At 36.8% G+C, this 27638-nt stretch overlaps 1 protein-coding gene across 1 annotated transcript in view; it reads left to right on the top strand.

Moving 5' to 3' along the window:
* The first annotated feature begins 15855 nt into the window (after nucleotides 1-15855).
* The window catches only part of DNAH11 (dynein axonemal heavy chain 11), a 93097-nt gene continuing 81314 nt past the window's right edge, over nucleotides 15856-27638 (top strand). The window contains 4 exon segments of the mRNA XM_032688805.1: nucleotides 15856-15975; nucleotides 17736-17809; nucleotides 20731-20853; nucleotides 22805-22929. The gene's annotated coding sequence lies outside the window, so the exon portion shown is untranslated.

Below are 27638 nucleotides of genomic sequence, written 5' to 3'. Positions count from 1 at the left end.
GATTTAAAGCAGCAGTTTGCAGTGTGTCACCAGTAGCCAAGTTACTGTTATGACTAGTTTGTAATGTTATTTCTCCCACTTCAGGTGTTAGCAGCTATTCTAGGCAATAAGTAAAACCATACAACCTAGCCATGTTGCTTTTCCCCAGATATGGAGTGTCATGTGGAAATCATGAGAAATAAAATACAAATTATGAAAGGACTGGTGTGAGAAAGCACTCATTTTCACATTCCCACAGTTACAGCAAAGCATCAAATATATGCTGAAAATAAATAAGGAAAGACTATTGTGAAACACAGAAGGGGGAAAATAGGGCAAAAGAAATGTGTTGCTTTTGGTGACTTTTAATCACAGACATAAACTGGTAGTAAAATGTATTAACAAGAAAGTATTTAAATGCTTAGTGTTCCAAACATATTATTTTTATTACTCTCGGATTTTTTCTAAGCATCATAAGATGTTTTAAAGTATTTTTGCAACAATAAGTGTATTTTAAATACTTTAATTTTTCTGCTATATTAAAACACAAATTTCCAGGAATTTATGTTTTGGGTTTATTCATTTCAAAGGCAAGACTTAAGCTGTTTGTAGAGTCATCAGAATTTGGAATCAGGTGAAGCTAATGCTTCCAGAGTACAAAACAGGGTTATTCTATTGAATTACCTTTTAAACGTGTTTTCAATAGACTGCTCTTCCTTATTTCCTTGAGTGTTTAATAGGAACTAGAGTAAATATCATAAAAGACATCTTGTTATTTTTTTATGAGATTAGCAAAAGGATGGCATCAAAAAGGAGCATCACTAATCACTCAGGTGTGCGTCTGTAGAGACAGCAACAATATGAGCTGTGTCCCAGAATGCTCACAGCTTAAGTAAACCAAGGTCTTGATTTCAGTTTGAGATTGACTGTGTATAGAGATGATTGATAACCAGTTGTTGGATAGGTGAAGATTTATAATCCTGTCAATAAAAAATGATCTGAAGGCCCTAGTCAGGATCAGCTCCTTGCTGTATGTCATGGTGGTAAAGCAAGTGTACCAGGCAGAACAGTGTAAGTACTAAAAACTCAGCTAAAACTGAGGCAGAACTGATGGATTGGCTTAAATAAAAGGATTGAGTGGGAAAAAAATGAAGTGTGAAGCAGAATGTAAGCTTTAATGTTCCATTAATATTTTATTAAAATGCTTTGCTGTATATCATTAGTTTTTCTTTTTGTAAACACTGTCAAAGTGTAATAAAAATATATTAAATAAAACCTACAATATTTATATTGTCTATCAGTGTTTATTCAAAAAATAAATTATCATGTAATTTATTAGAAAATTAAACAGTAAAATGCAGATTTTTTATTTCTGGAATAATTATAAGGAACCGTAGGAAGGATCTGCGGCCAGTAATTTCTGAGAGAGTGTTTCAGAATGGTGTTGATTAGTAAGTACATCTGGAATGTGATCTGTGTTTTCCTAAACAGTCTTTTTAGCTCTATCTTCAGGATTTTTTCTTATGATTTTCTTCTAGTCAGAACTAAATTCCAAATTTCAGTATTGTTCATCCTTAAAGTGCAAACAGGAATGGAGGGTGAACAGCACTATACTATCACAAGGCAGTACTTACTTTGAAGTTTAGGAGCTGTTCTTGTATTTTGCAGGCGAGATCCTAATTGCAGGACAGTCGAGTCCATGGTTGTTAGGTGGTCACATGACATTCATGACAATGCGAGTAGGGATTGTGCTGAACCTCTTCATCCAGGGTCCCAAACCGAGCTGAATTTTGGGAAAGCAAGAAAAGACGATCTTTTATATAAAAATAAGCAAGAAAGAGATTTCGGGTATTCTTGTAAATATCAAGGAGGATTTTCTTTTGCATTGCCTTTCTCCTTGCATTTGGAAAAATGAGGCACCAAGATGACTTTTTGTTGTTTGTTTTTGCAAATAGCTTATGGTGGTTTCCCAAAGCAATCAGACTTTGTATAAATTACCAAAGAAATAGAGAGTTAAACATTAGAGGGCAGTGAAATTTAATGATTAGGGACTAGGTAGCTGTAAGGGATTCTGTTGTTCTTGTCCATCTTTTCTAAATTTCTTCCCATGACAGTTCTCAAATTCTGGAGAAAATGAGTTTGAGAAAAAAGCTTATATATAGGAAATTATTGCTAAATTTGGCAATGAAACAGACTCTGTTGTTTAATGACCTGATAATAATCATAGGTACAAATGAAATAGCTCTTTTTAATTGAAAAAGTTATATGCAAGATTATTAACTTTCCAAATGGGAAATGTTGTTGGGAGCTGTGTTTAATCCTCTGCCTGTTCTCTGCTTGTTATTAGCAATGTTGCAATGTTGTGATGCTAGGTGAGTGAATATTATGAAGAGTCCGGTTCATTCCCCACTTTTGGGTCTTCCCAAGGGTTTCACCCAGGATGGATCAGCTTTTATCTGCTTGGAGGCTTGAGACATATTTATTTATTAATTCTCTGAGTGCACTCATAAATTCTACACTTTTGACAGGCAGTCATGATCTTTAATTGTTTTCTTTCTCCTTGGTGAAATTATAGTTTCAGAGTCTAGTTCAAAAAATTAAGATCTTAAAAGCCAAAGAAAACAGCTATTATCCTTCTTTTCAAGGAAGTAGAAGGTGGTAAGGATAGAGTGAATGAGAGGTATATATTGTTTGTGTGTGTAACAAAATAATCTATAATTTGTCTTAACATGACAGTGTAAGTTGTGGTACTAAATTGTATCAGAGGTGCAGGAGCATACATATTAAAACAAGCTCCTTTATGTGCTGAGATGGCTCATTGTTTATTTGTTTGTGTTTGTTTTTTTAAACTTTATGTGGATAGTTTTCCTGTCATAGAAATTGGTGAGAGAGATAGCAGTAGCAAAATCAATTAGTATGTGCATTTTTTCAGCATAATTTTTGGTTCTTTAGGTGCAGTAAATCTGTAGATAGATAAATTCTACTGCTAAAAGAAATTAAATAAAGCAGTTATCAATAAATATTTAGCTGATAAAATACTTTGTATGTAAAATTAAACTTTCTTATAATATAATAAACTTTATTATAATAAGTAATATATAAATATATATGAAATATATAAAACATATAAAATATAATAAAAACTTTATTATAATATAATAAAATACCACCTCCTTCTATAATGTTACTCAGTTTAGGAGATACTAGCTCTGCAAAAAGCTTACACTTACAAGTATTTTCTTACCTATTTTAGTCATGGTTAAAGATCACTGATAAAGTGTAATAAAACCTTAAATTACTCACACATTTACATTTCCAATCTCTTTATTTATTTATTTATTTTAATCCCAGTGTTAGAATTTTGTTTTTAATTTTGTATTAGTGAATTGAAATACAGTGAAACCTGTTTCACTGTATAACTAGAAGACTAGAAGACTGTATGACTAGAAGAAAGGATTGAAACTTCTGTATTTCCTTGGTTGCCTTTAGTTAGCATATAGTGACAGTGACAGAGCTCAAGGGGAAAATTTAAAGTGAACAAGTCTGCAGAATGAATGAATAGTTTCTGGAAAGCTCTTCAGCAAGAGAGTATACATCCTTCAAATTGCAGTAACATGACAATACTGCAAAGAATTTGAGTGAATAAACTAAATTTAAGTGAGTAAAATGATTTTAGATAAAGTGAAACAAAATACTCCACCAATATTGCCCAAAATTTCTTTAAAAAATTTATTATTCCCATATAATATACAGAACTGATAGTTCTGTAACGCTTTTTTCCTGAGTGTTAGGATGTAATTTATATGCAGTTCTGGTGTAAACGCAAAATAAGTTGATTCCATTTAAAAGAGAGAGAAGGTTTTTAAAATGTTGCTTTATAGCAATGTCTTGCAATAAATCCTCACAAGTCTATGGGACCAGATGAGATCTATGCTAGGATGATGAGGGAGCTGGTGGGAGAGTTTGCCAAGCCACTCTCCATCATTTACCAACAGTTCTGGCTCATTTGGGAGGTCGCAGATGATTGGAAGTTGGTGAATGTCACATCGATCCACATAAAGGGCTTCAAGGAGGACTCGGGAAACTACAGGCCCATCAGCCTGACCTCAGTGCCTGGCAAGGTTATGAAGCAGATCATCCTAAGTGCAATCACACAGCACCTACAGGATGGACAAGGGATCAGACCCAGCCAGCAGGGGTTTAGGAAGGGCGGGTCCTGTCTGACCAACCTGATCTCCTTTTATGATCAGGTGACCTGCCTGGTGGATGAGGGGAAGGCTGTGGATGTGTCCACCTGGACTTCAGCAAAGTCTTTGACACTGTCTCCCACAGCATACTCCTGGAAAAGCTGGCAGCCCATGGCTTGGACAGGAGTACTCTGTGCTGGGTTAGGAACTGGCTGGAGGGCCGGGCCCAGAGAGTGCTGGTGAACGGTGCTGCATCCAGTTGGCGGCCGGTCACTGTGGTGTCCCCCAGGGATCAGTGTTGGGCCCAGTTCTGTTTAATATCTTTATTGATGATCTGGATGAGGGGATTGAGTGTACCATTAGCAAATTTGCAGATGACACCAAGTTGGGGGGGCATGTTGATCTACTGGAAGGCAGGAGGGCCCTTCAGAGGGATCTGGACAAGCTGGAGAGATGGTCTGATTCCAATGGGATGAGGTTCAACAAGGCCAAGTGCCAGGTCCTGCACTTTGGCCACAACAACCTCATGCAGCGCTACAGGCTGGGCACAGAGTGCCTGAAGAGCAACCAGGCAGAAAGGGATCTGGGAGTTTGGATTGACAGGAAGCTGAACATGAGCCAGCAGTGTGCCCAGGTGGCCAAGAAGGCCAATGGCATCCTGGCCTGGATCAGGAACAGTGTGGCCAGCAGGAGCAGGGAAGTGATTCTTCCCCTGTACTCAGCACTGGTGAGGCCACACCTGGAGTACTGTGTCCAGTTCTGGGCCCCTCAGTTCAGGAAGGATATTGAGGTGCTGGAGCAGGTCCAGAGAAGAGCAACAAGGCTGGTGAAGGGATTCGAGCACAAGTCCTGTGAGGAGAGGCTCAGGGAGCTGAGGTTGTTCAGCCTGGAGAAGAGGAGGCTCGGGGAGACCTCATCATTCTCTACAACTCCCTGAAAGGAGGTTGTAGCCAGGTGGATGTCGGTCTCTTCTCCCAGGCAGCCAGCAGTAGGACAAGCGGACATGGTCTTAAGCTCTACCAAGGGAGGTTTAGGTTGAATATTAGGAAGAAATTTTTTACAGAGAGAGTAATCAGATATTGGAAAGGGCTACCTAGGGAAGTGGTGGATTCTCCGTCCTTGGAAGTTTTTAAGATGAGACTGGATGTGGCACTTAGTGCCATGGTCTAGTAACCATGGCGGTGTTGGATCAAAGGTTGGGCTTGATGATCGCAGAGGTCTTTTCAAACCTGGTTGATTCTATGATTCTATGAATAGGTAAAATAATTCCTAACAGTGTGCTCACCAGTAGTCATGGTATGTCTCCCTGATAAAAAAAAAATATTTATTACTGTTCTTTTTGTAGACACTTTTTTTTTTTATTTTCAAAATCTTGGTGTTAATTCACAGCTATAAGTATCTGTGAACTTGGAAAATTATGTTTTCTGAAGGATTTAATCCACTTTTAACATAAATTCAAATAAAGAAGTATTATGTAGTTGGCTGGTTAGAGCACTTGGCTGGCAGGAGGGCAGCCAAATTCTGTCTCTTCTCCTTCCTTTTTACCCTGCAGCTTTATCGAGCAGGGCACCATCTTTGGGAGCAGGGAGATATTGATTAAATTCCTTTTGAAGTGAGGAGTCTGGTGAAGCCTTGCAGGTGTGTGTGTGCCCCAGCCCCAGGTGCAGATGTAGTGGATGCCCTGTGATGACTGTTCTTTGCTATCCTGATCCAGAAAGGGATTCTCCTAGCTGTATCCCTGCCATTTCCCTGTGCTTCTGGCACCTGTGTTCCCACAAGCTTTCTGGATTTATCCAGATGCAGACAGTTAGCAGATAGGCTCAGCCTTCCTGTGGGTATAAGCTTTGCTGGCCTTTAAGAGTATGGACCTGCTGTGTCACAATTTTGGCAGTGTGTTAAGGAGTGTTGCATGTGAGGAACACATATTTTGGATACGGTATTATTTAAACAGGGGAATTTTCTGAAACAGACCCAAATATTAAAGTTGTTGAAATAATAAATAACAAATAATTAATAATAATAAATATAAATAAATAATATCAAAACAATAAACAATATAATGAAATATATATTGATAATACCTATTAGAAAATTATTAGCAGAGTATAGAGATTTACTGTTCCATTAGATGGGGTAGGAATTATATTCTCTGTATACACATACTAATTTTTCTTGCAAATACAGGCCTTAATCTACATAATTAAAAACCCAGAGGCATGGTCATAAACCAGATCTAAACTAAATGAATGGCACATGTTTATTTCATGTGGAAGCCTTGGAAAGTTGTTAATGTCTTTGGACTAAAATCCTGGTACTGCTTTCAAATCCATAGCAAAGATTCCCATCTCTTAAGGTCAGGACTCATTATACTGTACTTCTAAATTTCATCACTCCTGATAAAATCCCTTACAAGTCATGGTAAATTCCTGCTAATCCCTGCACAAAGCTACAAAGCTACCGCAGAAAGGAAAAGTGAGTGGCAGCAGTGACCTATTGCTGCCTTTTTACTCCCTCCTGAGGCAGCAGGATGCTCTGAAGTATCCTTTGTCTGTGGGAGATGTAGTTTCAAGACACCCCTTCTCTGGTGCGTGTGTATAGTTTGCCTGGTTTTGCTGTTATCTCTGTGGAGGATTCCCCGCATACTCAGTATATAAACATAAATGTTGGTGAGATACATGAATAACAGTTTTAAACTGCTAGGTAAAGTACAGCAATTACCATATTTGGTCAGATGTAGACTGTGAGAAGGTTGGAACTGATCCATTTTTTGAGGGGAGAAGTCCTTCCTTAGTGACTTGACTGACTTAGGACAAAAGCAGCCTTTCTAGCACGCTTCTGAATGAGCATTCTGCGTTGTAAGTTTGCTTATGTAACACCTTATTTCTGAGTAAAGCACAGTCGGTGAGTACTGTTTTTCAAGTTTGAACCACTCTCTCTCATGCATGCAGTCTTAGTGTTGACAGCAGAAGTGCAGGTGAAATACCAAGCACCCATTACTGTGCTGGTTTTACTGTCATCGCTAAAACATTTATTTTCCAGGTTCTTCAGAAACTATTTGCCTTTGGGTTTGACCATATTAATCAGGAGCTTTATCTAACAATAACTGTCATCTTCCAGATAATTTATTTTTCAGAAGCTTCAAGGTTCATGCTGTTAGGTGTATGATATATGAATAGTGTCCACATATTTCCAAGAAACAAGTTTTACATGCTTCTGGATAGGCAGGTATGTGTTTGGTTAAAATGTGAATGGAATTGCCCGGAAACCAGAACAAAACAGTGTTCTGGTTTGTGGTGTGACTGGGGGGAATCTGGTCCCAAAAAGGATCAAAAGATGCTTAGCTTTCAGGGCACAGATGTGGGCTTCTCAGACTTACTGTCTTAACTGGATTCTTGATGAGTTAAATATATATATTTTTAAAAGGATATCACAGTCACAGAACTAAATCTAAATTTCTTCAAGGGCAATCCTGTCTTCGGAAGTTCATCCTGTCTTAGATTTCGTGTATATATGTGTGGGCTTACAGCATGTTTGAAACAAACAAACAAAATGCATGTTAGTTGGGGGGTGGAAGGGTTAGAAAGGGAGAAGATTCTTAAATAAACAAGTTAATTTGATATGCCTATCCAAAGATGCTGGATTTTATTTAAGTGTCCATCTTGGCTACTGGTACTTCTGTTTGTTTATTTACTTATTTTTCAATTAATTGTCTTGCAATAGAAAAGAGATGCAGACAAGCTGCAAAGAAAAAAAATCTCAGATATGATTAACATACTTAGCAAAGTAACAAGTGTAACTTTACATGTACATGTTACATGTTGCTGTTTGTGTTGCTCATGGAATAAAGCAGGAGTTGATGGAACTTTCCCTCTAGAGCCAGCATGAGCTTGCATTAATATGCACCTCTATTCACTGCTCTGGTATTATTTTTCCTAAGTCCTCATCTGTGAACATGGTTAATTACCTTAAGTATTAAGAAAGTGCTGTAGAAAATGACTGTTGTTCTGTTGCCTGATACATGTAGTAGCTGTGGATTAAGATAATATAATTAAATGTAACAATGACTCAGAGTCAAACGATAGTTTACTTAGTGAGTTGACTTCAAGTATTTAAGTAGATGAAGTTTGATGCTTGTAATAACCTGCCTAATGATAATACATGGAGATAATTTGGGCTTCTAAAAACTTGTTGAGAAGTTCTTTATTTCACAGGAGGTTTAGCAGGATGAAACAGCATAAAAGCAAGGAGCGATATAGATGGCTATCCCTCTTACTAAGCTTCCTAAACAAAGGTGTCACTCATCATGGCCAGGCTTCGCAAATGAAGATTTGGGAAGGGCTCTACCCGCATTTGCTACAAGTGCACTGGTGGCTAAAGAGGCCAATGTGAGATATAGACAAGTCCAGTTGCAAAAGGCACAGCAGAAAGACTCCTTGGATGGTATCAGCAAGACACGATTCTTTCTGCGTTGTCTTTTCTCCTCGAGAGTGACCCTGCATGCGTTCTCAAAGGAAGCAGCAGCGTTATAGATGGTGTGTCTCCAGACCTCACAATTGGAGACCAGAGTAGACCAGTGATGATGATCAATATGGCCAAGGCTGAGATGTTGTTTCAGGGAGTCCTTGTATCTTCTCTTTGGGGCTCCTCTCTTGCGGCAGCCAGTGGCAAGTTCACCATAAAGCAAGATCTTAGGGAGGCGGTGGTCCTTCATCCTTGAGACGTGCCCTGCCCAACACAGCTGTGTTCTCAGCAACATGGCCTCAATACTCCTAACTGCTGCCTGTTCTAGAACAGACATATTAGTCACATAATCTGACTTGGCCGCGCTGATCCTCATGAAGTAAGATGATCATTTTAAGGAACTTGGGGGGACATCCTAAACGTTCCAAAATCTGCCACAGACCTTTTCTGCTCACAGTATCAAAAGCCTTGGTGAGATCAACAAAGGTTACATAGAGTCCTCAACAAAGGTTACATTGAGTCCTTTGTTCTGTTCCCTACACTTCTCTTGCAGTTGTCTGAGAACAAATACCATGTCTGTGGTGCTCCTGTTGGCTCTGAAACCACATTGGCTTTCAGGTAGAAGTTCTTCTGCTATAGTGGGTATTAGTCTGTTCAAAAGTATTCTTCCCAGGATTTTGCCAGCAATGGAGAGCAGAGTAATACCACAGTAATTTGAACAGTCTGATTTATCTCCTTTCTTCTTATACAAGGTGATGATGTCTGCGCCACATAGGTCTGGTGGTAGTTCACCTCGTTCCCAACAGCACACCACAAACTCGTGAAATTTAGCATGGAGTACTTGGCCCCCATGTTTCCAGATTTCAGGTGGAATTCCATCAACCCCAGCTGCCTTGCCAGTTTTCACCTGCTGTATGGCCTTAAGAGTTTCTCCCAAAATAGGGGCAATATTCAATTCATTCTTCACTGGTTGCTGTGTAATGTACTGAATTGCTGTGTCTTGAACTACAGCGCGGCCTGGCACAGCTGCCATCTGAGTGCGGCACGCAAAAGGTGTCACTAATACACACATGTATATCTTACACTGTTATTTAAAATTAATCTGTATTGCTAAGCCAACACTTCAGTTCCTAACTTAGTTTCTGTAAAAAAAAGAACAAAAACTGAGTATCACTTTTAATAACATTGATCATTGCTCATCGGTTAAAATAGTACTGAAGAATCTCCGAAGTTTGTTCAGTGGCAGAGGTGAGCTATGTGTTTAGCACTAACATGTGCCACCTAATAGATTTTCCTCCCATTGTAAAGACATGCATTTTATACTTTTTTTTTTTCCCCTAACGTTACAGGAGTTTGGAGAGTTATACTGAATTTAAAGTCAAAATCCTGGATCTTGGCAGATGTTTTCCTTGGTTCTTTGATTTCTTAACTGTTCTGGTTTAGAATTCATGTTCAAAGTCAGTACACATACACTTGAAACTGTTAATTTATTATTAGGAGAACAGTTTTATGCATTGCTTAAATTATACTTTAGTTAAGCTATTTGTGAATTGAATGCCTTGGAATACTGATTTACACTATTTCAACTGGGAATCAAACTGTTCTATGATACTATGCTCGCTTTAATGATGATCTGAACAATACAGGTTCTTTCCAGAAGTTAACTCATAGTTGAGGCCAGATCTAAAATGTAATTCAAAGAAACAGAGATTTTCAGCTCACTAACATCCTGTATTTTGCACTTGTCTGCATGAGGCACAGAGTACCCATGGATGACGGATATGTCCAGGCTCTCATTCAGTGTAGCATATAGTTAGCCTCGGTAGTTGAAGAGTTTTTCTACAATGGTATGTTTTATTCTAAAACAGGAATAATTAAAATGTAAGATAGGAAATAACTTATTAAAAACAATTCTTCAAAATATGATTTAGGACTTGTCATATGTAGACCATGAGTAAATGAAGTCGTGCTTTTAAGAAAGAGGTAAGTATGTAAATGTTCAAATGGGTGGTTGTCCTGAAAGGCATAAGGAGAAATCTCACATTTCAATCACCCTTGATGAGGCCTCTAGTGGAGTATTGTGCTGAGTATAAGCATTACACTTCAGGAAAGAGGATCTGTTGATAGTCATTGGGGTTGAAGAGGAAAAGAGAGAACAGGCATAAATCTTCAAATACATGAAAGACTTCTGCATACAGGAAGGAAATAGTCTATTCTCTACATCCAGAGCATAATGAACTTAATTTAAAGTGCATAAAGTTCAAGTCTGGTGACTGGGAAAACCACTTTATGCCAAGCATAATGAATTGCTGGAACAGATTTCTAAGGGAGGTGACAGGCACTTCATTATTGAAAAATCCCTTTCAGGGAAGGCTAGAAAAACCTCTCTTGCAAACGGCATAGGTATAGCAAACCTCATCTTGGGGCAAGGAGGTGAAATAATTACACTTGAATTCCCTTTTGGACATACATTTTTAAGACAGTGTATACATCACACTCCAACTGTGGTAAAGTATTGCAAATTAATTGTGGCAGTAATAATGAATATTTAACTACTAATTTTGAGTAAATTAATTTTCCTTAGGTTGCCACTTTTGGCATTGTTAGCAATCAAATGAGTGTCTTGCATTTAAGGTTTACCCTGTTTCTTTCCAAAGTTATTTTCTCATTGATTACATCTACTCTTTCAAAAGGCAGACAGCTTATCTTAACTTTAAACATGACAGTGAGAATGGAAGGCTACTTATCCTTAGAGAAATAATTTCTGCTTGCCACTTTTTTTGTAATCTTTTACAGCAGTAGGCTTTTTCTTCCTCCAGAAAACATTAACTTACATCTAAGACTTTGAATTTGTATGAGACTTAAAGGGGAAGAAGATAGTGACTTATGAGAGAGGGTATATCTGGGAAAAAAGTGAGAAAACACACAAGTTAGAAAATACAGGGTAGGATTTCACATAAGAATTGGACTCTGATCCTTGTGGGTCCCTTCCAACTTAAAGTATTCTGTGATTTTGAAAGTATCTAGAGTGTGGGGTATATGCCTGGATCTGGAAAGCCTAGTTCCATACTTCCTAGGATCTGAGCTAATCTGTCATTCTTTAGCATTCTAAAATTCATCTGTTGTGCACAATTTAAGAGCGTATTTGAAAATATGTGGTCTATTGATTAGCACATGACACATGCCAACAGTATAGCTTGGTATGGTTCCAATCCTTGTACTTCAGAAACATTTTGGATGAGATTTCAAGTTAAGAGTTACAGAAAGAGAACTCCAATGCTTGCTTTGCTGTTTGGGCGTTTTTTTCTTTTTCTTTTCTTTTCAAACTTTTAACCATCTTGGTAGCTTTCTAAAAAAACTTGTCATTGTGGAGATATTTAGCCCAAATTGCAGTATTTCATTGAAAATATTTGGTGAAAAACTGGATAACTGCAGATGTGTATATGATGAACACATTAAAAAGGTATTGAACATTGCAAAAATAAAATATTATTTTCTTGTAGGTTCATAATGGCTTAATTTTTTTTCTAATAAGTGGGGGGAGAGAATTAAATAATTAACAAAAATATGCCAGTTACTATGGGAAACCTTAAAAGGCCTAAAGAACTGGAGGAACGAATACAGGCGTTTTGGTCCCACTTCTCATGGGGCTACATAAACAGTGTTATTGCTCTATAGGTTCAATACCTTCAAAGACACTTATGGGGGACCTCGTCATCCAAGTTATTTGAAAATTATGCCCCATCCCTTCCTCTTGTCCTGATCCTTCAGCAAACATGCTTTTAGGTGGGAGCACAAAGGATGGAAATTCCTGTGAGAGGTTTAGACACACGTAAATTAAATTATTGAGTAATAACAGTTCCAACTGTTGAAAACTGACATAGCTAATAACATGCAAGGGGGACATGGCCATCTTTTTCCCCCAAGTTTTAATTTTGTCTGGTGTTCTCACTTCTTGCTTTATGCATCTTTTGCACTCTGGTTCAACTTAGTAAAGCTATGGATAGCTTAAAAATGGACAGCATACACAGAACTTCATCTAAAAATGAAAAATATGGGCAGCTAAAACTTTTCACAAGAACTTGTTCATAAGTTGCTATAAGTAAAAGAAAAAAAATTATTAGGTATGAGTTTTTTTCCTTGCTGATTCTTAGAAAGTCCAGAAAACTTTATTTCACAGAAATATATGGAGGAGTTGAAATCCCTTGACCAATACAACGATCAGACCTACTGTAAACAGACTGTTGAGGTGGATGAAATTTGTTGGTTTAATTTAGACTAAAATCTAATTAAACCTAATCCTCAAAACAGCCTTCTGACTGTGAATTTTGATCCAAAGTTATGTACTTATAATTGCAACTAAATCTGTAGCTGATGTTTGTCTTTGACTTCATATTCAAAAAATGACAATAATGTTCTAGGGTATGAATAAATCTTAATAGCTTAAGTTCTTAGTTATTTTCGTAGACTCATACAATCATTCAGGTTGGAAAAGACCTCTAAGACCATGAAGTCCAACAGAGAACTGTAGAATCGTTTAGCTTGGAAAAGACCATCAAGGCCAAGGACTAACCCTGCACTACCAAGTCCACCACTAAGCCATGTCCCCAGGTCCCACATCTACACACCTTTTAAATACCTCCAGGTATGGTGACTCCACCACTTCCCTGGGCAGCCTGTTTCAGTGCTTGGTTCTAATTCTAATGCTATTTGAGAGTAGCTGAATATTTATCTCTTGGTTCCTGTGCTTCCACCTTGGGGCCAAGTGTCTAAATCTGCACATAGTGGAAACCTAATCTCTTAGACAAGTAAGGGACCATCCATTAAACTGGCAGTGAGAATTATATATGTAGTCCATGTAAAGTTCAGGTTTGAATAACTTGCAAAGGATTCAGTTAACTTTATGTTCATATAACGAAATATAAACCCAAAATAGGAACAGATGAGTGAATGACAGTTCTTCTGTTAATAGATCTCCGGGGAAAAGTCTAGTGTTCTAGGAATTCCAGTCTTTCATCTGCATGTAAATTTGACCAATTGGTATTACTGTCTCACTGAAATAATGAAATTTTTGTTTGATGCCTAAAATGATATGGACAACATGTTTGATCTGTCTGAAATCAGGCAGGCAGTAATGGATAGAGTGGCAAATGTTACCAACAAAGTCCTGGGGTACAGAAGATCTCTTGTTGGCCATGCATCTCTCTGGCTGGAGAACCAGTCTGAGTTCATGAAGCAATTCCTTCTCTGTGGTCATGGTTTAGCATCCACAAAGGTACCTCCTACTGACAAAAGTCTCTCAGCAGCCTCACACTATTAAAGTTTTTAACGAGCAGACAGTAAAGCAATTAGTCTTAGTAACTGGCTATTTAGTGGGGGGTCGGGGGCAGGGATGGAGGAGTATAGGTATTTATTTCTCTCTCTTCTGCTCTAGATTGACACCTGTGAAAACCGTTATTTTCAGATAAGTAACTCTGTGGACTCAAAATTTTTGACAGTTGGTTTAAACTGGATACAAGGCCTTTCAAAACAAGCTTGCTAAACATTATTAAGAAATGGAGCTGGGTGGTTTAAGGAGCGTCTGCTGAGATTTGTCAGTTGGGTAAAATGGAGTGTGTAGGTGCATGCATCTTTAAATGCACAAAAGGACTAACTATAAGCTTGGGGACTTTTTACATGTAGTCCCTTAATGAGCTGGGTTTGCAGATTTTAAATTTTATTTTCTTAGTGGAGTTTTTTTCAGTCTTTTGGGTTGTTTTTTTTTCTGCTTTCCAGATATTGTACGTGCATATCCTGTAGGGTTAATTCTCCATTGTAGCACTTGCCACCTCTGGAAATCAGGCCCAGACAGTCTTAAAATGATTTAGTAAAACTATATTTGTTTTATTTTATAAATAACTATTTTTATTTTGTATAACAGTGTAAGTAGGGCTTACTACATTTTTATTCACCACAGTAAGGAAAGTTTTCTCTATCATCTTACCTGTCTCTCTTTGGTAATCTAACTGAATTAGAAGAATTTATAAAAGTGACAGATACTGGACTCCAAAGAGAGGTGTTCACATTGATAAGTGTCCTTCTAGAACCTGAACCATATAGGAGGAACTCCAGTGAGTGTATTTCCTATGTTGCTTTGCCATCCATAACACAGTTATCAGTAGTTTGGGACTCTGTTCATATATAAATACAAAGGGTAGGATTTGATCATTGTCATGTGGTGCTGTCTTACAGACATCCTTAGTCACTTGTTTCTCTATATATTCTGTCTCACACCCATTCCAGTTATAATTATTTTGACTGCCAAGCAAAATCTGAGGGAATTACATGAATTAAGCAAAACTCAGTGGTAAGAATAGGTGGGAAAGCGCTACAGCTGTAGTGGTTTCTACTGACACTAAAAGAAGAGCTTTTTAAGCTATGGCTTCCAGAGTAGCACCTGCATATGAGAGACCCTTATTTGGTCTGTTTTGGGAGATGCACTACACCGTAAATACTGTTAAATAGAATTGGGTAGAATCAATTGGATAGCAATTAAACTAATGTTTTTCATCAAATAATCTAATTAGTCAAAATTATAACTCCTCCCCAGTTTCAGTGAGCTTCCTGTCCACAGTGGAATTTCTATTTCTGAGTTGAACTGGTCTAGTATTTCTTAGTAGGATTTTTGACATGTTCGTTAAACTGGTTTTTTGCTTAATCTGAAGTGATTTGGATTCCAGCTTCTCTTTCCTGTATTTTTCATACGAACAAAAACCACCTGTCAGGGTATTTTTTTCATCCTATTGGAATTTTTTTCACATGGCTTACTGAATGTTTTTGCAAGACATCCTGGGGAGAATGAGAAAGGTATTTCCAGGTCATCTTTATATACTTGAAAATGTGTTAAAGCAGAAGGAGTAGAGCTCTCTGTTTTACTCTGTGGAAGATAATTTAAATGAAGTTTTATGTGATTATACATAAAATAACTACGTTCATCAAGTTCAAGTAGTTTATAATTACCAATGATCCATAAAATCAATTCTTTTACAGTTGACAAAGGTTCTAGTACAAGCTATGGCATAGAGTATACTTGCGGTTAAATAATTTATCCACTGTAATTTCTTATTCATAAGCACGTATTGAAGTATCCTTACTGTTAATATACAGATTTTACTGATATATTTCTGTCATGTGTGGTATTTTTTGCTTTAAGAAAATGTTACTCTGTTAAATAGGAATTACCTGAAGAATTGAATATCCTTAGGAAGAGAGCTGTGTCGACCAAGTACAAAGTAACTCCTCTTCAGGCATCTGATGTTGCAGTTAATCGAAAAAAATGCATTTTACTTGATGTACATTGAATTGTGGGGTCAGTCTTTTTTGTCTCATTTTTTTAAAATAAGAACATGTTTAGTGACAAGTGTCATTACTTGTGCTTCATCGAGGAAGCAGATGGAATTCAGAGAAAGATTTAAAATGGAAGTTCCCTTTGATGTAGAAAATCCGTATGCTCATCTCAATAAGGTGATGAGTAATCTCAGAAAAACATTTGCTTGTAATCTTTCGGTATGATATTTAATGATATTTCAATGTACACATTAAAATATTTGTGGTTTGTGTGGGTTTTTTTGGGGGGATAGCAGGGATTCGAGGAGTTGTTTGTTTTGGAGGGTTTTTTCGGTTTACTGTTTTATGGGGGTTTTTTGTTTGTTTGTTGGTTGATTTGGGGATTTTTTTCAAGAAGCTGGTATAATTCTAATGCCACTGAATTCAGGTTTCTTGTTTCTTGTTTCTTCTCATATTGCATATGCTTCCTAAAATTTTAAAAAGTCAGAATACTTTCTCATGTTCCTTTAAACAGTCAGCATAATGTGCTCTTGAATACAGTAGCCTGAAGTCAACTATTTAGTAGATCTTTTTTAAAACAGCATGAAGGGACTTTGTAAACATTTATACAACTTTAAGAAGTGGTTTAATAAGTTCAGAGATTTATTACAAGAGTATAAATTAACTACTTTCTATGCAGTTTTTCTTTTATGCTTCAAATACAAAGTCCTTTGTATGCTTTTGGGAGCTTTCAGAGGCAATGCAAATACAGCTTTTTATAACCTCTATGCAATAATTCTCTCAGCTTTTCTTATTGAATCATATATACAGGATCTATAGATTTCACTGACAGGTCTACCTAAGCTCAGTGTACTCTACAACTGTATTTTGAGAGCTCTTTGCCTCTTCGAGGCAAATCAAGAGCTTGAGATACTGGAAAGAGAAATGTTACTAATGCAGGAATCTACCTGCAAAACTATTTGAAGTAACTATTCCAGGCTACAAGCACATGAAACCATGTTGAAAAGTGCAGTCATTCAAGTAAGTTTGGGATATTCATGATGATATTAATAGAAGATTTTTGTGTTGATATTATTTTTCTTTAAATTATTTACAAATTTAGAATATATTTTAATGTTATACTTTTAATTTAATCTTAGAAGTGTTACAGTTTTGATTAAAAAAACAAGTTTAAAATGCAGACGATTTTAATATTCCTTTTGTTTTTGAAATAATAGTTGCTATGTTTTAGGATATCCAGAGTAAAAGTATCTGTTCTCAAGTCAATCAATTTTAAGATATTCCCAAAACAAAACAAACTTTGTATTTTCATTTAGAGATTTCTTAATACCAATAACTTGCTTGCATGATTAAAACAACTGAGTAAAAATTCAGAAATCCAGAAAATTCCACTTCATAACTGAGGACTGTACATTGGAAAGCCCTACAAAGTTAGAAGCAGGAGTCCAGAAAATTCAGTGTACGGAACTGGATGGGAAATCAGTCTATAAAGTTCTGTTTCCCTCAACAAATTGCTTTTCATAGACAAGGTTAAAAATATAGTATCAGATACTGAGGAAAGCGTGAAACTGGTAAAATACTTGGCTTTGGGGTTGAATTTTCAGAAGATGGATTATTATATGTGCTTTCTAGGTAGTGATGGTATAGGTTTGGAAAAAAATTAAGGTCCAGGAGCTATTGCTGTGTGATGGGCTTTTCCCTGCATCAGTTTTATCTGTTATGTACCAGAAGCTCTTCTTTACCAAATGTTGTTGACGCTGTTATCTGTACTTTCTGTTTCAGAGCAGCATTGATGATTGGACTAAAACCCAGTGGAGAGAGATTAATGTGGAACAGATGGATGTGCAGCTCAGAAGGTTTGCCAAGGCAGGTTCCATAGCTGTCTATTTCAGCAATTTATCTGTCTCAGTGCCACTCCTTTCTCATTCTTCCCACCCACTTTGATGTTGCAATGCATTTATTACTCATGTCCAAAACTGAATTTTCTGGAACATGCTTTGTTTTGGGGGTTTTCCTCTAAAACTTTGTTCTTCTGAATGAGTTTCCACTTCCTGTGGAGGTACATGATAAAAGCACGCTGTCACTCCTCTGAGCTGAGGTAGTACGTGAAAGAATAAAGAGGTTGGGGGTTTATGACAGACCTCACCTGTTGACAGTCATTTTTAGAGACAGGTGGAATTTGCAGAGTTTTATCTGCTCAGCTCACAGACATAGCTCCAGAGTCTTGGGAGCTCCAGGAAAGGTACTCATTTTTAAAGGGAGGACACTTTCTTTACTTTAAGTATTTGCAATGCTTTGTTGACAGCAGCCCTGCAGAAGACAGTTCTCATGGGACAAGGGAAGTATGAAGCAAAAATAACAACAAAGGCCCCCCAGACTATTTGCAGGACACTAGAGGAATAACTGTGGTTCACAGACAGTATAGTAGTTGAGTATAAAGTCTTGAACCTAATGGGTATAAAGTTTCTTCTTTACACATTTGTTTCATTTAGGAATAAATAAGCTTAATTGCATGCCCAATTATTAGTGCTTTAAGAGAAAAATCAAACTTCATGGTAGATGTCTTGGCTTTTATTGCTTCAGAATTGTGGACTCTGCCTAGCCAGTTCTGATGCTGGGGGTTGTCATGCTGTGATAGGTGTGGTAAAAGCAAGGAGAGGATTGAGATAACTGCATTCTCCTTCTGCTTTTGCATCATTCCCTGTGGCACATATGCCAGGTCTTGGAACACAAAAGATGCTGTTCACTGCCTGTGAGCTGATCACTTATGTCATGTTCATCATGCTCCAGTGGGTATATGAGTCTCCCTTACTCCTCTGAGCAGTGGTTTCAAATGTATTAATTTATGTATAATTTTATCTGCAGCTAAATAATTAACAAGAAAACTATACTTAAATTATCAGGGCTATGTTAAACTAAAAGGCTCTGATCCAACTGGAATAATAAAATCACTATGTAAATATGGTATAAATACAGTTCCATTACTTTAAATGACATACTGGAAAGTATATTTCTGGTCTTTGACTTACCTGCCACATAAACCGATAAGCCAAATAAAATCTTCCTTAGTCTTGTGCTAACTACAACTTTCACACATATCTGCACATGCTTTCTTTTTCTAGGCCCTTTTTAGGCACTGGAAGGTGCTATAAGGTGTTCTTGGAGCCTTCTCTTGTCCAGCCTGAACAACCCCAACTCTCTCAGCCCTCTGATCATCTTCATGGCTCTTCTCTGGACTCACTCCAAAAAGCGCACATCATTCTTATGTTGGGGGCACCAGAGCAGGACACATAATTCCAGGAAGAGTCTCACAAGAGCAGAGGAGAGGTGGGGAATCACTTCTCGACCTGCTGGCCACCCTGCTTTTGCTGCAGTCCAGGACATGGTGCATAGAATGAGTTCACAGGGAGCCTGTTGACCTGACAGCAGATAGAAAAGAAAAAAAGAAAACGAAAAAAATGAGGAGTGCCAGAAGGGAAGCAATGTATACATTTAACCCAATTGTTGGTCACATAGCTGGAAAACCAAAGAAGGTTCTATGAACCAAAAAAAAAGAGTTATTTCAGTTTCTCAAAAAGAATCTCAGTGGTTTTGGTTCCTAAGCTATAACATACATCAGTTGTTGGTTTCAAAATTCGAATAAATTTTTTTTAATCATTTTGAGAAAAAAATTTGAAGACTGATTTCCAAATGTTTTAATTTTTCTTTCATTTTTAAAATAAAAAGAACTATAAAGCTGAAAGCACAAGAGAGTGAGTGTAACATAATGTTTCTCTTCTATTTCCATATACCAGTAATTTATCACATACAGTTTTAATAAAAGAACATTTAAAATTATTTTAAATGCAGAAAGCTCTGTGCTAATGAACAGGATTAGCACAGAAATTTTGTGATTTTTTTTTTTTTAGCAAAAATATTGAGGAAAGGATTGACTGTCATCTTTTCAAATCATAGGTAAAAAGTTTAGGGTTTTTTTTAATTGCTACCTTACAAAGTAGTAACAAAATACAGCAAATACCCCCACCACTCCCCAAGGTTTCTAGTCTGCAAATACTGTGTCTGTAGCTTACATCAAATTCAATGCAGCTGTGCAAACAAACTTCCTTTTTAGTGTTAAGATGTACAATATATCACAGTACAAGACAAAACAAAAAACCCCCACAGTAACAGCATCAAGAAATATTTCACCTAGGCGCATTAACTTCACATTTTTGGTGCAAATCTGAAAGTATATCCAATATCTAAAGTGCATATAGTTTATTTCGTTGTGTTTTTTAGTTAGATACCATTTGAACACTTTGTTATACACTTATGTCTGACTTTTCTTGATCATGGACTTATTTTGCTCTCTGCTGTCTCTTTGCTGTACAGGTCAGGCTTTTAGTGTGGGAAGATACTACCTTGTCCAACCTTCTGGGACTCCAGCTTCAGAAAAGTAGAAAATGAAGTCTGAAGTGTAGTTGTCAGTGCTGTGCAAGAGTTGAGTACTGAAAAAGAGAGAGATGCACATTTTTTTCTTCTATTTTTTTACAGAATAGTATGTAACAAACTATTTGTCTGATTAGGTTTTTTCCAAGCAGTTAATGATAGAAGTAAATATTTTCATATGACTTACCTAGGGATCAAAATTCGCAGCCTAGAGAAATGAACTCCTTGTCTGGTGTAGTTTACCATCACTGTGAATTAAATATAATTTAATTAAAGTTACCAACTCAAAATATGAAATGTGATATGTATAGAGAGAGACAGATGTTATTATTACTCTTCTTATTCCCAGATTTTGGCAGAAATCTACCAAACATGGACAGCCTTTGAATTTTCTTATGAAGAGCATCAGAGGAAATAAACTCCTTTATTGGTGTCAGATGAACAGCTGCTTGAAACTTTAGATAACAATCAAGTAAGAATTCAATTAATAGCAATACCATTAGTGTATCAATATTACTCACTCCCTTCTTTATACTTTTATTTAAAACTTTTTTCCTGAATCATTATTGCAGAGAGTTGTATTTTCTTCAGGTGTTAGTAGTGAGAATTTACATGGATGCTATGTAACTGCATGTGTTAAAAAAAAATTACTGTCTCCATGTAGGAGTTAAACAAAATCACAGCTTTCTAAGCTTGTATTTTCTTCTATTTTTTTTTTAATCCTTTAATAATATGCTGTGCGTTTTCATTGTTTGAAGATGTCTTATGTTGTGATATACAATAACTGTTACTGGAGAATTTGTTAAGCTCTTGCTAGCTCTAGTTCCTCTGTTTGATAGATTATTTTGATTAGTGCACTTTTTTCTGGTTTTTTTTTTTATTTTTTCTAGTTTCAGCTGCAAATAATTCTGAAAAGTAAATATGTGGTATATTTCACTGAACAAGTGAAAGGTTGGCAAAATAAACATGGCAGATTCTGTCATTTTCATTTGGATGGAAGTTCAACGCACATGATCTTTTCTAGAAAGTATATTCACTGGCTCTGAAAACATCAGAAACTAGCTGCCCTGAAGATGAAAACAAATTTGGTGAGATCAACAGAGACTTCAAAGTTAGTAGAGTTATTAGTTTCTATTAATTTATATCTTGCATTTGGATTCTTTAGAATATTTCCTAAATAATACCATCTTGACTGTTAATTTGAGTATTTCTTTCATAGACTTGTTTCTAACCCACTGAATTAACATTATTATGAGAGTCTCAGGCTTACTTGAGAGAATATCAGAAGTGGATTTTGCATTTTTATTATTAAAAACAAAGTAATTACTTGCCTTATTTTCTTTTTGCATGGGCTGGCAGTTGCTGGTGACATGATTTGAGACAAAGTTCTGGAGGTCATTCCTTCGCATATCTTTAATATCTTCTTTTATTTACTCATTAGTTTTTTAACCTCTTGGAATCACATAGAGATATAATACTTCTGAGTTGCAGAAATCTCTTCTACTGAACTCCATGTCATTTAGGACAGTGATGATTAAAATACAAGTTTATGGTCTGTTATTTAATGTTGGCAAAGTTAAGTACAGGAATCAACCTTAACATTTGAACTTGACACAAAACATTGTGCCTTAAGTGTTCATTCTGACCAAAAAAAGTCACTGAACCCTTCAGTAGTAAAGATTTTGCATTGTCAATATACCTGTAATTCAATCCACGTATGCCAGGGAAAGTTCTCATCGTGGGCAATTCTGAAAAGCTAATGTATTATAATGTTCTATAGGGAAGCTCTATGTTTGAAATTTTAAATATATTTCTAGTCACTTAAATCTGCAGTTTAAAGACGTGGACAGCAGCATGTCTTACTGTAAAAGTATATTTATTCACTTTTTGTGTCAATACAAACATGTATTCATACATCAAAGATAAAATGTGTATCCTGAAAAAAAGTGGCTACTTTGCACTCACATTCAACTGGTTCTTTTCTGCTGCTTTCTTTGTTGTTTTGTTTTGTTGGGTTTGTTTTTTTTTTCGTTTATCTGCACCTAACTGCCCTTTTGAGTAGGAACATTTTTTCTTGTTCCTTACGTGCTGAGGCTGGACTCTTTGGAAGGTCAAAGAGGATTTTGCCCCTAGCTAGACTTACCTTTTTAGGAACTTTTCTGGCAAAATTCCCCTCTCTTGGCTTCCTTGGTCTTAATTATTACAAGATGATGTTCCCTTTCATTTTTCTGGAAAGGAAACATATAAGGTTTGCCACCTTCTCTGTTCCTTATAGCTGTGTTCATTGTTGTAACTTTAAATTAAAAGTGGATTGTGTTGTTCTGTTATACCGTTTGGTCTGATTTTTACCTTAACTGGGAGGGAATTTTTGGCTTTAGGATGATAAAAGGAATGTGTGGTTAAAATCTCTGTCATATTTTCAGACTTTCTCTTTGTGAAAAAGCTTTGTCTGCATACCAAGAAACCAAGCACGTCTTTTCCTTGCTTCTATTTTGTTTTTTCAGCAGACTTGCTAGACATCCTTTCAGAAGGAACACAGCCAAAACAGGTGAGCCTCTTTATGTATGAATGTACTTCATTTTGTCTACAGAAAGGCAAGTTGTCCAGCTAACTGCATGAGGTGACAGTATCATAGAACTGCACCTTTGTTTCTGAGCATTAATTTACTTTGCAAACAGGAACACTTTGCCTAAGGAAGGTAGTAAACATTTTTTCTCCCGGCTAGGACAAGTAGAAGGTATTCAGCAAAGAGAAATGAGAGACGTGTTACGGGTCCTGGGCTGTCTTTGCTGGAAATTTAGCCAGTGAAAGTTGCATTTATTTGGATTTTTGGATTGTAGGTTTGCAGGAATTAGAAATGGAAAAGGTCAGTGAGATCATCAAATCTATTCTCCCTCTAGCATAGATTGATCAAATTTCAGGCATACTATGTGTAGTGATGATAAGTAAGACTGAAAGATCTATGGTATCTGTTAGGCTGTTGACTATTGTACGAGGAATGTTTTTGTAACCATCCTTCTGTGTTCCTCCTGTGAACAATAATCTGCTGGGTTTTGTGACGCTTTGAGAACAATTTATATAAAAGCACAGGCACTTTGATGTATTTCAGGAGCTTCATACTATGTTATCTACATGCCAGGTGATACTCCTGGCCTCAGTTACTATCCAGCCACAGCCATCAATTCTCAATGCTACAGTTTTTAGTGTGCCTCAGGCTAAGCCTTTTTTTGAAGGGCTTTGACATATAACAGAAGAACTGATACTTTCCAAGAGGATGAAGGACTTGTGAGGCTCAAACACGGAACCTTTTCAAACATGATGGTAGACTCTCATAGATTCTTCATGTAACTAAATCTCAGTGATTTGTTTCGTCCACATATAAAAGCAACCAAACAAACCTTCTGTTCTAGTTGTCAGGCATAGAGTATGCTGGTGTATAGACAGTGATCTTCAAAGTCCACGATCTTACACAAGGCATTTCGACCTCAATAGGTAATTTGTGATATAAGCACTAGCCATAATTAATAACAATTTCAAGACTTCTCGGTTTTATATTGAGATATCTTTGTCCTTCAGACTGTTCTGACAACTGAAAGTCAGAAGAGTAGTGTGATTAACTCCATTCACTGATTTATCTGTGACCATTCTGCTCCAGCTTTTCCCATAAAAACCTTTTGTGTAGTAATCATGCAACACTCAGGTAGTCATCCAGTTTAACAGAAGTATGCATCAGTATGATTGACACAAACCTAAGGTAAATGGTTTCCTTATACATCTGCTATTTTTGGGTGTGGGTAGCCCATCATCTTACCATACTTTCTGGCACAGTTGCTGATCATAAATTTCAAGAGAATACAGAGGAATCTACAAATGCTGCCCTTGGGCACATAAAAGGAGTGTATTCTGTTTCATGACAAATGTGGAGCCAATAGTCAGGTATGCTGAATTATGTGAAACCTCCTTCATTGATTTTGCCCTCTTTGGGATGCTACTTTTAAAAATGTAAATTTTGAAAAAATAATGATAAATAAACAAATAATAATAAAACCAGAACATTTTGTTACCCAAAGCTGTGTGATTTACTAATAATTTAATACATTGTCTATCTGCCTCTTGTATATGAGGTGCTTTTTAAAAGTGTAGAGAGCTTACTGTTTTGATGCAATGAAAAAGAAAAAAAAGGTACTAAAAGTCTCAGAACTGATCAAGATTATGGTTAAATGTTGCATTTCTCATACTTCCTCTCTTCTGCCCTTTTTATTTCATCTTTTTTTATACAGTTTCAGATACCCTCCTATCCTATCCTCTAGCACACACCTCTGCAGACCTCCAGTGCTCTCACACGTCCCCTATCATCTGAACAGGGTTTCAGCTGGTTTTGAGCCTTATATTTGCTAATTGGCCAGCCAGTATTTGTGCTAACTGTGTAGTGGTAGGTCAGAGAGAACAGATCAGCAACTTCTGAGACAATAACTTATTGTTCTCAGAACAGTGCTGAATGCATAAGCATTCACATTGCATAAAATCAGTGTTGCTTGTGGTTCTAATGATTGATTGTCTCAGCAGGGAGGCCTCAGACTGAATGGACAAATATATGCAGCTTGCCTCTTAGAGATAGTTTCTCCAAGATACAGCTACATTTGAGTACATAGAGACATAGGAAAGACTGTATTGTCTGGGCTTACTCTGTGTCTGTGAACACAAAAACTTCAGACTTTCATATTTGGAGCTCTAAGACATTATGTCTGGGTGTTCCAGTCAAGTGGATATGTAAAACAAAGCAATGTCTATCATCTCATCTAAATCCTAATGCAGAGGTAATAACAGAGAATGGAGGGGAAAAGTCCGCTTTTGTTTCAAGTTAGTAAAAACTTTTAATGTAAAGAAAATCCTTTGTAAAGATTAATGAGATTAGCTTCTTTTATTTTTAGTATCAAATGTACGATTTATGTTATGTGCATAAATTTATGCATGCTTGGGTTTTTTGCTTCAAAGGTAGAGTCTTGGTTGCAGCACCTTGAGGAAACTGCACACAAACCAGAAAGTCTCTGCATCATGGAGGCAATACTGGCCTGTGAAGAGAAGCAGAGAGAACTGTAAGTTTTTACTACCCAGCCCAGACTGAACTCACTGCTTCATAAATCTGTTAGGTTTCAGATGTAGAAGTGGCATTTGGTAGGGTGGACGAGGGCTTAGCATCAGCCCCCAAGGATTGCCACAAGAAGCAGGAAGGGATATCTTCTTTTTGTTTAATTCAGAGAAAATAAGTACCGTGCGAAAATGGTCCCATAAAAAAATATGAGTGGCATATTGGATAATTTTAATGCAATAGTAAATAAACTGCTATTAGCACCTCCTGGAAAAAGAAACATAGCATTTGCTTCCATTTTTGCTACCTCACGGTCATTTTTATCACATTTTAATTAATTATCCCAGATCTTTTGCGGTATTATTCCAAAATGAGATGACAGGTAAGCAAAGATACTGCCCAACATCAACCATTATACTGTGCTAAGAACAGATATGCAGCCAGTATGCATACAAATATTAAGCCCATATATTTGTTTAAAGAAGCCAAAGTTGTTGGGTTTATTTTTGTCAAACCAACCAGTTTACTTCTAAGATTAGTTTTAGTCCCATTTCAGAAGGGTGCCTTCTGTCGTTTGATTTTTGCTTTGCCCTTGTTTAACTCCAACTTCTCCTGAATGTTTCTGTCCTGCTGTGAGTACGGTTTCTCTTTGCAAAAACTTTCAGTAGTTTTGGTTTTGCTTTTCAACACAGAATATCTGCTGAAGGGAAATGCAAAATAAGAAAGAGACTTTAAAAGGGTGATGGATATCTGACAGAGTTGTCTAAAGTTTCCCTGTAATAGCAAAGATACTATATCTTTCTATTGAAGTTAGTTATATTTTCCTCCTTAGAATTACATGCAGTAGCTGTGTATGGGGTTTTTTTTCTCTTATTAATATGAAACCTGAATAATTCCATAGTCACTTCCTGCTATGTAATCCTGTGTAGTAATTTATGTCATATTTTGTGATCATCCCCTTATTGCATTGCCTGTTTTTAAAATGTAAGTCACTGATCTTTCCTAAAAGCTATTTTTAGTTTGCCAATAAATGTTCTCATGCAATTAGTACAATTTTTGCAGAGTCTAGTGCATATGTCTATGGAGATCATAACCACAGAATTTACAATTCAACTTCGTGCACATCATCTTATCCATCCATTCCTCCTACCCTGCCTAGCTGACCGTTTGCAGTATTTGTGCTCACCTGGATTGTCATTGTTTTAGGGGTGGTTCAAATGTCTGTTTTAACCAGGATTTCTTCTGGCACCTCAGGTTTAATACCAGCAAATTTGTACATACGAGCCAGTTTTTGTGGTGATCTAGTTCATGATGTAGGCAGAACTAATTTCTAGTAGCAATAATGGTAGATGTTGCTGAGGTCCATCTGAGGTTTTAGATGGTTATCTAAATCTTTCAGGTCACTTGGAGAAATGCTCTATTACCATGCTGCTTTGAGAACTTGCCTTGGATGATCATCAAAAAATCATGGCCATTTGCACTGTAGACATTCATGCCAGAGATGTATTTTCAAGCCTTTGAGCTCAGAAGGTGTGTATTTGAATCATCTATATTTTGCATGCACAGTTTATTCTGCCTTCAGTAATTCACAGTGTGTTTTGCTCTCCTTTTAGAGGCACACATGCATCTCTAGAGCAAGTCACTCCTCTCCTGTGGTGACTCTTTATAAGTGCATATAGTTGAAACTTTCAGTGTTTATTTAAACCAAAGTGCTCACTCTATGTGTAACTTTGTTCAGGTAAACCTAAGGTGGCTGGGATATGCTGTTGGTTTGAATGAACAAAACGTTTCACTGGATGGGAATTGAAATAGGAAAGAATTCTCATTTTCCTTCTAACCTCCTGAACTTCAGAAATAAAATGGTTTTCTAAGACAGCATTAAGATAAGAAGAAACAAGGCTTGAGGAGTAAAATGAAACTCATTCTGGCCAAAGTAATGTCTGCTACCGGGCAAAGACTGCATTTTTTGTAAGGAGAGATCTTGACTTAGTAAGTGACAATGTGTACTGCTGTAATAGCTCTATTAAAATGATCTCCTATTACACTTGCATCTATATAAAAGCACAAATGCCTCGGGGTGCATCTAATCCTTTATGGTTGGTTGTAGTAGTTATTGGTCCTAAGTGGCTAGGAATGTGTGACAGCATTCTGATGGGTGACATTTCTTC

Source organism: Chiroxiphia lanceolata, chromosome 1, assembly GCF_009829145.1.
Source record: "Chiroxiphia lanceolata isolate bChiLan1 chromosome 1, bChiLan1.pri, whole genome shotgun sequence".
In the NCBI taxonomy this organism is placed as follows: domain Eukaryota; kingdom Metazoa; phylum Chordata; class Aves; order Passeriformes; family Pipridae; genus Chiroxiphia; species Chiroxiphia lanceolata.
Note: the sequence above shows the minus strand (reverse complement) of the source record. Positions and strands in the feature narration are given on the sequence as shown.